Source organism: Cebidichthys violaceus, unplaced genomic scaffold, assembly GCF_023349555.1.
Source record: "Cebidichthys violaceus isolate CVI_PGR_0920_01 unplaced genomic scaffold, fCebVio1.0.p SCAF_17, whole genome shotgun sequence".
Taxonomy (NCBI): Eukaryota; Metazoa; Chordata; class Actinopteri; order Perciformes; family Stichaeidae; genus Cebidichthys; species Cebidichthys violaceus.
In genome coordinates, this window is record NW_027176340.1 from 1,546,768 (window position 1) to 1,558,636 (window position 11,869).

At 44.0% G+C, this 11,869-nt stretch overlaps 1 non-coding gene across 1 annotated transcript; it reads right to left on the reverse strand.

Annotated features, from left to right (window-relative positions):
• Window positions 1-9,703: 9,703 nt before the first annotated feature.
• On the reverse strand, window positions 9,704-9,776 carry trnaf-gaa (transfer RNA phenylalanine (anticodon GAA)). The gene has a single exon. It is a non-coding gene; the product is annotated as a tRNA-Phe (tRNA).
• Window positions 9,777-11,869: the final 2,093 nt, after the last annotated feature.

The window sequence follows — 11,869 nt, forward strand, 5'->3', positions numbered from 1 at the left end:
CACTAATTCCTTCATCAATATAATGCATCAGAACCAAATGGCTGTATTAGCATTGCTACTAGCATTAGCACACTGGTGTTGCCTAAGCCCTAAGCATGAAATAAATTAATTTAAAATATACATAAATAAACAGTCGAAACTTCAGCTGCCTGAAATGGCTTCTTGCTTACTGAATGTAGTGTGAAAAAACAATAAACAAGGCAAAAATATTACATTTTTAGATTTAAAGATATTTGGTTTTGTCCAGCCAAATCGCATCACAACTTGATTATCTTCTTGCTGAATCCCCCCCCTTCCCTTATTGTTAGTCTTTTGTTTATTTACTTCCATCATTCCCTAAATTCCAAGAAACTGGGCCCCCAACCCCCCAAGGGCAACGGACAAGGCTGTCTTGATAAGTACAGTGAACGCGACCATGTACTGATTACTTATATGACAACATACAGAGTGCAAGCGGCGGATGGGTATTCTCAGCGGTGGATAGATTGGTCGTTAAGGACGAACGGTTCCCAGCAACCGATCTGACAAATGTCCCGAAAGGAAAACAGTCACACCAGAGTCACACTGCAGCACTTTTGGTGTGAAAGTGGGGGGGGAGGCGAGCGCAAACGTGTTAATGCCATTCTGTGCGATTGTGACGACCGCGCAGCTACGGGCCTCTGTGGTCGTGTGGTCATTCCGTGGGTAAATGACCGGGGCAGGTTCAGTGCTGCAGTGGGTTGAGTGTGATGACGTTTGTAAATGTTAAAGAGAGAGAGAGAGAGAGAGAGAGAGAGAGAGAGAGAGAGAGAGAGAGAGAGAGAGAGAGAGGAGGGGAGGATACACCATAGATTACTGTCCTGCGTCACCAGTGATGTGCAGGACATGACAGCGTCTACCCTGCTACTGGGACCGTTCAACACCTCTCATCTCCAGTAACCTACGTAGGACGTACTCATACAGTTCACCCAGCCATTACTGTATTATCGGTGTATTTTGCAGCGGTGCAATTGAGTCAGTGGACACAGAGTAATTTAAAATTCACACAAATTCATTTCATTTGATTGGAAACGTTAGTGTGATGACCCGATGGCCAGCCCAGCCCGTAAATATATCAAGAAATGAGGTAAGTGGTGATGGCCAACACATTAATAAAGCAGCTCTGACATATGTGAGATATATCCAGGGTAACAAACAACAACCAGCACGGATATGCGCGTGAGAAACCTCAGCCACTCCTCCCTGAATCCCCCTGTGATTCGTTGTGCTCTTTCTGTCACTTTCTGGTGGCAAAAGAAAATAGATCCAGTAATCCTTGGTGATTACTGGATGATGGGGGGGGGGGGGGGTTATGGGAATCCTGAGGGCACTGGGACCTAGGCCAGAGTAGGCCACCGCCACAGGTGTCACTCATCTGTCCTTGTATCCACAAGCCAAGGGCCACAGATCAGGAAGGGTGGAGAAAGGTTGCAGCTCACCTGCCAGCTTAAAGAGTGGTTGAATCATTTGCAATGAAACAAATAAGGCATCCTTATACGAGACACTCTCTTTAAACAATCATACAGCTTTTAATATAAAGTGTAATCTTTCCTCTAACCCTCTCTTTAGGAATGTCTGAATCTCTGGCCTATGTACTGTAGTTTCAGCCTGTCTGAGTCAATTTGTCCCATGAAATAATCAGGGTTACATAACCCTGACCCCAGAGCCCACCACCACCACCACCACCACCACCAGCAGCACCACCACCACCACCACCAGCAGCACCAGCAGCACCACCACCACCAGCAGCAGCAGCAGCAGCGGTAAATCCCAGAGATCAAAAACGGTTTTGAACAAAAGGACGACAGAGCGAACAATGACGAGTCGGGGTGAAGTAGAAGCAGAGTCATCTGACTGGGGGCGTTGGGCCCTCTCCTCTGAGAACACAGACCGGGTGAGAACACTGTAGCAGCAGACGGAGAGCACCGCCAGGAAAGAGGGAAGGCTTACTCTTTGAAAAGACATGTCAACACAAACCCCCAGTGTGTGTCCACTTGCCTTGCGCTGTCAGGAACACAAAAGGTGGCAGGGCTTAAGGAGAAACAGTGGTTTGAGATAATGAAGTGAGGCAGATGAGTATTTTCTAACGTAATCTGTATTTCCCACCAATTCTCTTCTGATGGGCGCTTCAAAAAGGAGTTCTGCCAACAAAGAAGAAGAAGCTGGGAACTAGTACAAGTCTCCCATGGGCGAAAGGTTAAGTATCTCAGAGAGTATAAGAAAAGGAAGAAAATCAAAAAGGAGCAACCCAGAAATCTTCTCCTGGGATGCAAGATGGAGCGAGGGATGATGCTAAAAACAGCCCGGCCATTTAGTAGGAGAGAAAGAGAGGTAAATTACAGCCTGTGCCACATTTGCTCTTAACGAGAACAGCTTAAATATAGCCGGGAAGCTTCCTTCCTTCCTATGGGGAAGCTGAGACAGCGCCTCTGAGAGTTTGCTGTCGCTTCTCTCCATACATCTCTGTGAACATTTTCAAACCTTGCACCCAAATAGGAAAGCTCATATCCTATGTCAGTGACCTTACATAATGCCCTAAATACCCTGTTGGAAATACTGTGAACCAAACTGTGAATGCATGAAATAATCCTTGTGGAATAAGATACACAAGGATATTACATGTTGCAAGTTATAGATTTGTAGAACATATATAAAGCCAGCCAGCGGGCCACCTTATAAACATACGAGAAGACTCTGACAGGAGCGCTATCTGGATGGTCGAACGATATCTAAACCGTCTCACACCTGTTCGGTGTTGGAATTGGAGGAGCCGAATCAGACAATTTCAATAACTTACAAAATCTACAATCCGACATTTCGTGTGGAGATGAAATGTCAACACTGTGAATTCCTTCCAAAGAGAGACAGGCTGATAAATCTCAAATCTCGCCCCTTTCTACGATGGGTAGCTTCTCACCTCGTCTTCGATACAGGCATTGACACTTTCGCCTTCCGACAACGCTTGGACAACGCGTCGTACGAACTCGTTTTGTCAACTTTAAAGGCAGACAGAGCAGCAGAAGTTGGGGTATTTACACATGCAGGAGTCCATCTCCTCTTTCCAGTCTCTACGTCAGTGTCCCTTCCTTCTCCGTTCTCTCCATGCCACACCTTCCTCCACCATGAGCTCAGACCCACAGGAAAGTCTCTCCTGCCATATGACTGTGAAGTGAAAAGTGAGATGTCAGATATTCCGTTACCAGCCAATGTCAGCACTCAACTTCTCCTTACTTTAGAATAAACTAAAAACTCAATGTGTGTGTGTGTGTGTGTGTGCAGCTCTAACAGCTCTAAGAGCCATTTATCTTCTGTGGCGAGCCGGTGTGTCAGCACAGCTTAGCTGACCTAGAACCCCTGAAAGCATCGCCGCGAGGAGCAAACGTAAGCACAAGCAAAGGACTGTTGACGTGCGCTGCACACAGAGACATCTTCTGATTACATCAGGTTTAGGGAAAGTGATCAATGTCTGCAGGGCAGAGCTGCACACACACACACACACACACACACACACACACACACACACACCGAGGAAGACCATCCATTCTTCACAGAGTTGGCAGAAGAATGAGACAGAGCTGAGTAATACGTATTCTCTCTACAGTGGTTCTTTGAATGGGTTAATTATATGTAAGATATGTAAGGCTGTCTAATGCTTGAAGATAATGATCATGGACTCAGCTTATGAAAGAGCAAACCTTTTGTGCTTCAGCGGCATGCACAGACGAGAGCCGAGAGTCCACCGCATCATGGTCCTGTGGTACGATGGGCTTGACTTCAGCATGGGACCCCCGTCACACGTCCTCTGCCTCCTCGTTGTCTCCACTGTGAACTTTTAGGTGGGTTCATGGGAACCTGTTCCCACGGGACGGGGTTTTTTTTTTTTTCTCCCCTCTATTATTACGTGACATTCACTCTTTTGTGCCGGCATATTCTTCAGAGGACATTGTTATAATCTGAATTACATTTTATAACCTAAAGCTTAAACATGTCAAATTAAACTATTCTCTTTTTAGTTCAGACTAAATGCAATACACTGAATGTCTGAATATAAAGTAAGACAGGTTATACACTATAGCTAGACTATTACATTTTTTCTGGGCATCATCATCTTTACACACAATTTAAATCAGACACATGACAGATAATGTAAATATAGGTCTTCTATAGTTGCTTCCAGTGAAGTCTGGGGTGTCTAAAATGTATTTTTTTAATAATAAGAAGCACACTTATTACGAAGGAGATGAGAGTCTTGTAATTTTAGCCATGCAGGTGTCACACGATAGCGTCTCTTTGTCGTCTTCACGTCCATCCCAACCCCCGTCAAGCTTGTGCTCTGAGACTCAGGGGACATGGTGGTCTCACACCAGGCAACCTCTGAAGTTCCGATGGCTCAACGGATCCAGCGAGACCACTCAGCACTGCAGAGCAGCACAATGTGCGTCTGTCAGTGAGCGAAAGGCGGAATGAGTTCAGAGAGATAATGATACCGACCCCCAATGGACTGCTTTTTGAGGCTCCCGAGTGAAATGGTGAGAATAGACGACAATGATCTCATCTCACGTTGACCTCTTTGTTCCAACAAGTGCCACAGGAGAGAGGGCCTCGAGGTTTGAGACAATTATCAAAATATTTGGGGCACCGCTGCAGTCAAATAGTGATCTTAGCTCATTTCAAAGATGATGGATCAAGATCTAGTCCACAGTCCAAAAATGTTAACAGGAGCAGGAACTTTACTGGCTGGAGTTAAAGTTTCGCCAGCTTAAAAATAGAAGCATAAACTCAAACAATGTGTTCAGAGGGACTGGTATATTAATGAACCAGAGGACTCAAACATGTATTTATTAAGTATCGCCTGTTGTTGTGTTTCATTGCATCTGTCATTGTCTGCAGCATAGTCAAAGTTGTTTATGGCAAACTTATCCAAACATAACTCTCTCCTTCTTCCCCTGGAGGTCTTATCTGTGTAAACAGACGGCAGGGCCAGAGAATACATGACATTAGCACTACATAAACACACAAACACACACACACACACACACACACACACACACACACACACACACACACACACACACACACACACACACACACACACACACACACACACACACACACAGGGAGGACGATGATTAGTAGGCTGGCAAATATGCGGTTGCTTCACCTGGTGTTTACTAAACTTTATATCTGCTGAGCTCGACAGTCCCGCCGCACTTAAAGTCAACTGGCAATGGCGATGCCAGGCGCTGCCGGTGGCGTCTTGCTGGCCACAGGTGTTTAGGCGATGACACCCCTGTCTCTGTGAGTATCGCCGGGCTCGGCTGGACCGGGTTCCCTATCATCACGGGACTTATGGGGATCATTAACCGCTCATCTGTGTTCTTTCAGTTGATTATCGGCAACGCGAAGGCTTGAAAAATAAAGCCTTGCTGGAGTCAGTGCTGTGCCCAAAAAGATGTGCAAATACACACTGCAACACTCGGCGTCCTCCCGATCCGAGCAACAGGAACACCATGTTGATCCGGGGGTCACAGCAACAGTAACCCCCCAACACATTGCTGCAACTGCTAATGCAGCACTCTAGCATCACTCCCATGCTATAAATAGAGACTTTCCAACGTACCGGTCAATGGGAATTCTTACCCTCTTTTAAAAGGTCTCAGTGTCTCCTCCACTGTGGCATGTGTCTCCCTGGATCACGTTACACTGCTGTCCATCAACAACGTGGAGAGAGAAGAGAGGAGAGACAAACCGTCACATGCCTTGAGGACATCTTTATGCGCTAACAGTTACAGGTGCGTGACAGAGGCTGAAAGGAGATCGGCTGCTAGACCCACTGGCTAACGCACGAGAAAAGCTTCAGACCACATTTGGCCGGCATCTTCCCAGCTTTTCAGAGGCGAGTCAGCTCAGCGCTGTGCTTTTCTGCAGGGAGTGGTTTGTACAGTAAATTCCTAAAATTATTTTTATCATGAAGCTTTGTCTGGACCAGAAGAACGAGATGACGAGTGAAGAGTAAGAGCTGCAGCTATGCGAACTGAACTTGAACGTAGCTTTTGCTTCATTGTTTTTTTTTTGCTAACGGGAAAGATTTGAGCTCATTTGTAATTGCAATCCCAAAATGCACTGATCTTCCTGCTGTGTTCCAAATCAATTACATGGCATGGAACTGTTGGGCACCTTTCCAAAGACAAGCAATGGAAAGAACTGTACTCTGATGATGATTGAAATGAGTTCCTTCTGGAGAAATGAAAGGGAAAGCACAGTGAAAACACCTGATGGGAAACACATTTCAATTTTACTTTTGTAAAAATACCTCTTATTTTATAAAACGTGCAATGGCCATAACTACTCAAACTTTACACTAGAGCCTGGCTACTAAAGTATGAAATGTTTAACGTTCTGGATTTGTAAATTAGCAGCAGCAAATTGAAATTGTCAATGAAATGAACCAGATTTTTGTCCTTCAGGTTAAACCACATTTAAACAAAACAAGTCACTTTGATACAACTTGTCTCATCATCCTAAAACACATGTTTCTAAGATGGAGAGAAGATTAAAAGCTGTGAAAAAAAAAACTGCATCTCCATAGATATGAACTCTTCAAATGCTCTGAATAAGCTGCTGAATGCAGATAAGTGAGTGGCTGTCTGGCTGTAGGCTGTCAGGGACAGGTGGAGGAACAGAGAGGCCTTATTCTTTCCTCACGCGGGGATCAGGCCGGTCTTTAGGCAACAGAGAGACCACAGTCTGCGCTTGATGACGGCACATTTGAAAGCAACAATATCTGTCTTTGGATCATTTTTGTGTGTGTGTGTGTGTGTGTGTGTCCGTCTCTCTGGACTGTCATTCGTGGATAACTCTGCGGCGCCAGTAAAGCCGCGTCCTCCCTCAGTTCAATGGCCACGTGACTTCTTTCGGACGGAACACTGAAGGCTACACAAGTGCAATCTGAGGTCTGAAAAGAGGAAGTGCACTTGGGGAGGGGGTGGGGGGAGGGGGGGGCGGCTGAGTAAATACAGGAAGTGGGCCTGATTTTGGGTATCTGTACGGCGAAACAAAAGCACTCATCCTGTCCTGTCTCTGCAGTGCTGACGCGCAAGCTCAACATAACTGCAGAGTCAACAACATCTGAGTCTTCCCGCTAATTAATCACCAACGCTGGACAAACAGAGGCCTAGTGAACACAATGGGCCTTTTTGCACGGCATAGGGGAAATTAATAACAGTCACAGGCTGGATCAGTGGCACTGCGCACTGGGACACTTAAGTGGAGCGGAGCTGGAGACCCATTCACGTAATTAGGAGCACCTGTGCTTTACCTGCTACGACGTGTCAGACGTCTGCCGTCAGGAGAGCTGCGTCTGAACTCATTAACTCGTTCACTCGTTAACTAATCCCCGTTTAATAAAGTCTCAGCGTACTCTATCAACGAGCGGAGCATTGCATTGTGGGATTGTTAGTGAGAAGAAGTTGTACACCCATTGGCAGCTAAACATCAGTGTAAAGCTGTGGCTTCCAACTGGCCTAAAATGTGAGCTTTGTAAGACAATAGACTAAGTCCTAAACAAGATAACACACACACACACACACACACACACACACACACACACACACACACACACACACAAATCTCTGCCTGACCACAAAGAGTCAGAATTATGTGAAACTGGTGAGTTGCATCTGAATCATGGATTCCCACCACTGAGTCATTAGACTCAACTTTTGCAACATGTTCATGCGTCTCTGGCTTGTTACAGAACATCATGGTTTTGGGATAATTGCCAGACTTTTGCAACCATGCGCTGGTCACAGTCTGTTACATAATAGGAAGGTTCAACTTTTTATCTTCTGAACAAAAATAAATAGTTAAGTGTTACATATGGAAGTGAAAGACGCTCGAACTCATGATGGATACCTCGTCTTTCTACTGCAAACCAAATCTATCTATAAACAATAAAACAACCTGAACCACACAGAATAAACTCATCAGGCGACATGTTTGAAGAGCAGCGGGTTCAGTCCTCCCTGTGGAAGGTGTGCATAATAAAACTAAGGAGCGGCATCTTAACTGGAGGACTCTCACGGGCAAAGAAACAGGTCGGGGAAGAAGGGAAATAGTGAAAGAAAGATGGTGAACAGACATCAGAGATCACATTTACTGAGTACTGAGGCCAAAATGCACAGACACACATGGTAGACAGAGAGCAGGCAGTAAGAGAGAGAAGAGGTCCTGGAAGAGCATTTCCATTGAAACTAATAGTTTGTGACTAAAGAAAAGTAAAGTAAAAAAAAAACGACCTTTGTCCTTTGATGAGTTCACAGGATTCATGGAGCCATTTATAAAACTAGTCACGGTGTAAAGTCAACACTTGTGTATTGAAGTAAGGAGGGAGAGAGTAAAGAGGTAAATAGAGAGACAGATGTACTGGATGTAGTGTCGAGCTGCTACCAACGAGGAATGCGTGATATCAAACGTGTGTGAGGAGAGCAGCTGGGGCCTTGTTTTATACCTGGCGCTCAGGTGAGCGTCGGCAGCTGATTAGCAACAACCTGAAAGACAGAAAGGCAAAGAGACGAGGTTGCACTACAGCACATGAGCGAGGATCAACTGTCTTGTCTTGTTGTATTGCCATGGAACACAGCCTCCAGTGCTCTGGTCTCAATAAACACAAAATGCCTTAAGATGCTGAAAACCCAAGTGTTCCACGTTTGCCCCTCAGGTTGAATAGGAGCAGGATGGCTGATGTCTGAAGGTTTGAGCAAATAGTACTGACACTATATTTACATGTGTTGTGCAACAGAATTTGAATTGTCTTGTTGTTGAAAGGTGCAAGTACAAGTAAAAACACTTCATACTGTCTGTAACAGACAAGCAATTTATTTATTTATTTAATGTGTATTTGTATAGGGAGAAGTATATAGCATGAGCCTTTAAAATAAAAATCAACTTAGCAATAAAATATAAACAGAGAAAAACACACAATCTCACAGTGTGATGTTTAAAACATGTTTTAAATTCAACATATAGCTTCCGAAACTGAACACAGACATTGAAGTAAACAGTAACTCTTAAACTGTATTATTGTGTATTGTGTATGTTCTGTTCTGCTCAAAAGTTGCGCTCAAAGTTCAATAACTTACTGGACAACACCGCCCCCTGGTGACAGCTCACGTGAACTGCTTTTGTATGCACTTACTGTGTAAGGTGGCGTAAGGTGACGTACATCCAGTTCCGGTATGCGTAAAGAAACTGTGAACTATAAATCCAAATATTTTACACAGGAGGCGAGTGAGAAGGTAAATCAGAGTATTTAAGTACATGCAAGAGGTTCTTTTTATATTACTTGAGTATTCCCTGCGTTATACTTCTACTCAACCACGTTTCAGCGGAAACTTATGTACTTTTATATCGATATTTTTATCGCACTATTTCACTATTTTTTGTTTGCATTGCTGCTTCACATTTACAATGTGTGTATGTAAACCCCATACATATAGACAGATTATTTTTAAATAACCTAATCATGATCTAAAGACACTTTAATGAACCTTCAATCTGCAGCTAATATCCCCCCCCCCCGCGCGCTCCTATTAGGTGTGTAAGTTAATAAGAGCAATAAGACATGCTTACCTTGTTTGAAAATGGCGTGACTGATAATAAATAAAAAAAAAAAGTTCGCATCAGCTGCCGAAACCCGGGATCGAACCAGGGACCTTTAGATCTTCAGTCTAACGCTCTCCCAACTGAGCTATTTCGGCGCATGTTCAGTAGAGGAGATTTATGGTCTATTTAAATATAACAGTGGAGAAATACAAAGTCCTCCTAATGCTGGATTATCGTTAAAGTCAACACACGATGGCGACATTTGGTGACCATAAAACACTGGTTAGCATAGTATCAGACAGATAAAGACTGTTTGATATTACTCACCGTTGTCTTTTTTTTCCTCACAGGACAGCGTGGTCTCACGACCTCTCAACAGCACTTTGCGTAATGGTGGCACGTAATGTGTCAACATTTGGAACAAAATCTTGAAACAATTTAAAGTTTAGGTTTAGACAACAAAACAAACGTTGGGTTTTATGGGCAATACGGCAAATTTCATCACAGTTCGTGCCACCACGTGACGCGCTGAGAGGTCGTGGTCGTCTCCTGTATTTCTGTTAGCTGTGTTATGAACAATCACATCATCTCACCAGACATAGATTAACATCTCAGCATCAGATAATATTAAACTCTATTAAATATTGGTCAAATCAGAAGGCCTCTGCAAGAACTGGGACCAGCAGGTACACCAGGTCCTGTCAAAGCTGCTCTTTATTCCCATCCATTACTGAGCTCAGACTCGATACTGACTGAACGTTTTTTGCCATAAATCACAAAGAGGGAGAAGGCTATAAATACTTTGCTGTTGGCTATCCTGTTTTGTTCCTTTGGATGACACCCAAACATGATGGGCAGGTGCAATATTGTAAGAAAACAGTAAAGCTGGTTAATCTCATCATCGTGCACTTTGTTGTTGTATCGGGGCTCTGCAGTGATGCAGTGTTTTCCCTTTATTAGTCATATGATGTCCCGATGCCAGCTTCTATGCCTCCCTTTATTCTGTCTTTCCCTCCTTAATCTCCACTCAATACTCTCTCTCTCTCTCTCTCTCTCTCTCTCTCTCTCTCTCTCTCTCTCTCTCTCTCTCTCTCTCTCTCTCTCTCTCTCTCTCTCTCTCTCTCTCTCTCTCTCTCTCTCTCTCTCTCTCTCTCTCTCTCTCTCATCCCCCCCCAAGGTGACTTTCCTTTCCTTCCTTCACCGACACTGCAGCTGTTCCTCGCTTTGTTCTGGGAGGCCTGAGTGTGGATAAGAGATGAGAGAGATGCAGGCCGCCGGAATAAAGAAAAGGAGAGCCAAGGGAAGGAAATGAGGGTGTGAAAGAGGAGGTGACTAATGAGATTCTCAAGCAGAATGGAGGAATCTATGGTGTCGACTCACTGCTTAAATCAGCAAGGCATGAAACAAACAAACACACACATGAGCAGACAGTTTTGTTCTGGTAAAATTAAAAAAATAAAATGAAGCGTCAACATCAAGAGATTGAGCTGCCTCCACAGATGCTTACCTGACTAACAAGTTTCATCTTCATTAGTACTGGTGATTAGCACAGTTGTCACATCCCAGTGAGGGCGCACCAGAACCAGAGTCAGCACTAAATACTGCAAGTATCTGGGACGGAGTTTCTAAATTTAGGGATCAGAGAGACGGGGAGCGGAAACGGGAGACGTAGAAAGGGAGGAGCGATTGTTGTCCGGACGGTGAGGTCCAGAAGAAGTCCAGAGGACTTCTGAAGTTACACTAAGCAGGATGAATCCAGAAATACAGCTGCAGTCATGAGGCAACTTTTTGTTTCGAAGCAATTTCGACCTCTGTATTGCTTCAGTGCTCTTGTTCTCTGTCATGAAGAGCTCATGAAATATGACATCCATATACATATTCTTTCTAGTATCCTAGCAGATGCAACTGCATCCATGCAAGCATTTGTAAATGTATTTTCCTGCTAAATCAAATGTCCCGACGAGTAAAATATTATATTTTGAAAATTGGCAAACCAATACGTTGGAACACGAGACGTGCATGAACCGACACGGATAGATCATCTTTTTTTTTTTTAATACAGATTCTGTTCTGTTCTATACAATAACACGTAATATAAATCTTATACAATACTAATATTTCTCTATACACATGGTCATAAATGTACAGTACAGTGTACACACATATAGTATTAACACAAATACACTTACATGTATCTTCTCGTTTACAGTAGCTTTCCAACTCACTCAGAGTTTATCACAATGGCTGA